The sequence below is a fragment of the Aquarana catesbeiana genome, linkage group LG06 (genome assembly GCF_042186555.1).
Source record: "Aquarana catesbeiana isolate 2022-GZ linkage group LG06, ASM4218655v1, whole genome shotgun sequence".
Taxonomy (NCBI): Eukaryota; Metazoa; Chordata; class Amphibia; order Anura; family Ranidae; genus Aquarana; species Aquarana catesbeiana.
In genome coordinates, this window is record NC_133329.1 from 8,002,404 (window position 1) to 8,006,804 (window position 4,401).

General features: G+C 37.0%; 1 pseudogene; it reads left to right on the forward strand.

Moving 5' to 3' along the window:
* Positions 1-3,104: 3,104 nt before the first annotated feature.
* On the forward strand, positions 3,105-4,034 carry LOC141147484 (olfactory receptor 5B12-like; annotated as a pseudogene).
* Positions 4,035-4,401: the final 367 nt, after the last annotated feature.

Sequence of the window (4,401 nt, forward strand, 5' to 3'; positions counted from 1 at the left end):
GGAGAGAAATGTATAGAACAACCTCATTAGGGAGATATGTATAGAACAACCTCATTAGAGAGAAATGTATAGAACAACCTCATTAGAGAGAAATGTATAGAACAACCTCTAGAGAGAAATGTATAGAACAACCTCATTAGAGAGAAATGTATAGAACAACCTCTAGAGAGAAATGTATAGAACAACCTCTAGAGAGATATTTTTATTGATATAGGTCATTTGGAGTCCCAGATAAAATATATTCTTATAGATTCTATTCCCAAGTTAAATAGAGGAGGTGATTGGGAATTGCTCCTAAAAAAGAGAGAGGTCTTCTGGATTCACCAACTAAATCCCCGATATCCATTGGAGAGAAATGTATAGAACAAACTCATTAGAGAGAAATGTATAGAACAACCTCATTAGAGAGAAATGTATAGAACAACCTCATTAGAGAGAAATGTATAGAACAACCTCATTAGAGAGAAATTTATAGAACAACCTCTAGAGAGACATTTCATTGATATAGGACATTTGGAGTACCAGATAAAATATATTCTTATAGATTCTATTCCCAAGTTAAAGAGAGAAGGTGACCGGGAATTGCTCCTAAAAAAGAGAGAGGTCTTCTATATTCACCAACAAAATCCCCGATATCCATTGGAGAGAAATGTATAGAACAACCTCATTAGAGAGAAATGTATAGAACAACCTCATTAGAGAGAAATGTATAGAACAACCTCTAGAGAGAAATGTATAGAACAACCTCATTAGAGAGAAATGTATAGAACAACCTCTAGAGAGAAATGTATAGAACAACCTCATTAGAGATAAATGTATAGAACAACCTCATTAGAGATAAATGTATAGAACAACCTCATTATAGAGAAATGTATAGAACAACCTCATTAGAGAGAAATGTATAGAACAGCCTCATTAGAGAGAAATGTATAGAACAACCTCTAGAGAGAAATGTATAGAACAGCCTCATTAGAGAGAAATGTATAGAACAACCTCTAGAGAGAAATGTATAGAACAACCTCTAGAGAGATATTTTTATTGATATAGGTCATTTGGAGTCCCAGATAAAATATATTCTTATAGATTCTATTCCCAAGTTAAATAGAGGAGGTGATTGGGAATTGCTCCTAAAAAAGAGAGAGGTCTTCTGGATTCACCAACTAAATCCCCGATATCCATTGGAGAGAAATGTATAGAACAACCTCATTAGAGAGAAATGTATAGAACAACCTCTAGAGAGAAATGTATAGAACAACCTCATTAGAGAGAAATGTATAGAACAACCTCATTAGAGAGAAATGTATAGAACAACCTCATTAGAGAGAAATGTATAGAACAACCTCATTAGAGAGAAATGTATAGAAAATCCTCATTAGAGAGAAATGTATAGAACAACCTCATTAGAGAGAAATGTATAGAACAACCTCATTAGAGAGAAATGTATAGAACAACCTCATTAGAGAGAAATGTATAGAACATCCTCATTAGAGAGAAATGTATAGGAAATCCTCATTAGAGAGAAATGTATAGAACAACCTCATTAGAGAGAAATGTATAGAACAACCTCATTAGAGAGAAATGTATAGAACAACCTCATTAGAGAGAAATGTATAGAACATCCTCATTAGAGAGAAATGTATAGAACAACCTCATTAGAGAGAAATGTATAGAACAACCTCATTAGAGAGAAATGTATAGAACAATCTCATTAGGGAGAAATGTATAGAACAACCTCTAGAGAGACATTTACTTTATTTATTGGCGTATAACATTCACTTTTTCACAATGAAAATCGGGTGCAAATAGCGTGTGCGTGTTATACGCCAATACTTCAATTTTAGCTGCCTCGGAGGGGACAGGGAGGGGATGGGACAAGCGCCGTCAGGTTACATACAGTGAGAATCTTCTGTTTACTTGGCGGTCTCTGTAATAAGAAGTCCCGTCTCCTGGGCTGCCATTGGACCCCTGTTCTGTCTATCATAGGAGATTCTCACTGTATGTAATCTGTTGGCGCTCGTCCCGCCCCCCTCCCTGTATCCTCTAGGCTGCAGATGGGCATCGATCAGTCTGCACTGATGGCATTGGCGAGACTGCTGCATTGAAGGTAATGGTGAGGCTGATGCATTGATGGCAATGGTGAGGCTGCTACATTGATGGCACTTGTGAGGCTGCAGATGGGCACTGACCCTTATTTTTCTTCAAAGTTCCTTATTTAAAATTTTAAGTTTTTTTCCTGAAACTTCCCTCTTAAAATGAATGTGCGTGTTATACGTCTGTGCGTGTTATACGCCGATAAATACGGTAATTGATATAGGACATTTGGGGTCCCAGATAAAATATAATTTAATAGATAATATTCCCAAGTTAAACAGAAAAGGTAACCGGGAATTGCTTCTAAAAAAGAAAAAGGTCTAAAACTAAATTCCCGATATCCATTGGGTTTGAATCATGACTTGGATTTGTACTTATTTGTCTAACAATTTGATTTGCATGATTTATTTTTGGCTCTTTATATGGTGATTTTGTAATTTACATTTTTGTAGGTTTATGTATATAATCACCGGATGTACAATGTAGATGGGAGTATGACAGCGGCCGCCAGCTTTTACTTTCTGTTTTGTACTCATTGTTAGTTTGTTTCTCCTGACTTGTATCAGTTAATGATTGAATAGGTTGAACATGTTATTCTTGGTCTTACGTTCTTACTAGTATATGTTTTTTATTATTTATTACAGGTACTTATATAGCGCCATCAATTTATGCAGTGCTTTACACATATGTACTTAACATTTACATCATTCCCTGCCCTCAAGGAGCATTGTTCTTGATTGTAAATGGGGATCTCTTTTTTGGCCTGACTATGGGATTATTGCCCAAATCTGTTGCCATGACATATTATATTTTAACTTAAATGAACTCTTTCCATGCTGTAACCCCTCATTTGGACTTTCTGCTTCTATATTGATCCTGGAGGGCAGGGCTCTGGTTGTTGACAATCATCGTATTTAGCAGGTGCTGTTCACCTTTGCTCTATATAGTACAATGTCTTCCTGAATCCTCACATTATCACTCCCTCACTTCCTAAAGTGAACTATTTGGTTATGATGGGAAATCAAACTTCTCAGTCTGAATTCATTTTGCTTGGCCTGTCAGACTTCAGATATTCTCAGATCCCGGTATTTCTACTGATCCTCCTCATCAATGTGGCCACATTGGCCGGGAATCTTCTCATTATTTCCCTGGTGATCTCAGACTCCCACCTGCACACCCCCATGTACTTTTTCCTCGGAAATCTCTCAGTTTTAGACATCTTCAACCCTTTCATTTCTACATCTCATTTGTCTTTTGATATCTTTACAGGAAACCGGCTGATTTCACACCCAACGTGTATCTCTCAGGTCTTCTTCTTCACCTGGTTTGCCGGCACTGAGTCCTGCATACTTACAGCGATGTCCTATGATCGCTAAGCTGCCATCTGTCATCCTTTGCATTATAGATCCATGATAAACATTCCCTTGTGTGCTCAGGTGACATTCTTTTTGTGGCCCTTCAGGTTTGTTTGTTGCTTGGTACACATACTTTTGACACTAAGACTGGATTATCCTGAACCCACCACCATCCCAGGTTTTTTCTGTGAAATATATCAGCTGATCCAACTGTCATCTTCTGATGCTTTCCTCAGCTATTTATTTTTATACCTTGATGTTGTAAGTAGTGGAGTCGCTAGCATTTTCATTACATTCCTCTCCTTTGTCTATATTTTCATAACCATCCTGAAAATGACAATGAAGGACGGAGGACGGAAAGCCTACTCCACTTGCAGTTCCCACCTCACAGTGGTCTTCTTCTTTTTTGGGACTGGTTTTTTCAACTACTTTCACCCAAAAACTAAGAATTTTCTGGCAGGCAGATTGCTGTCTTTATTTTACACAGTTGTCACCCCTTTCCTAAATCCGATTATATACAGCCTGAGAAACAGTGACCTGAAAGGAGCTCTTCAGAAAACTCTTTCCAGAATGACCTCCAAACCATGAACTGTCAAGGAAGGAGAACTGCACAACAATATTGTCAGTTTCAGGATGGCTTGCAATTTAAACTCATTTGCCAGATTTTCATTTTAGATAGGTGAGATATTTCTTAATTTTGATATATAGAGACAAAAGATGTCCAAACATTACTATCATTTCATATATTTCATATCATTTCTATCATAATCTGATAGAAGTGCAGAATATCTCAAATGTAAGACATCTTGTTGCCTAAAAGAAAAAGAAAGAGAACATTGTAATCAGATGTCACTGTAATTGCATATCATCGTTGTGAGAGCATCAATAAACCTAAAGAAAGGCTTTGCTCTGGTGTCTTCTTCTTCTTCTTCTTCTTCTTCTGTTGGTTTGTACA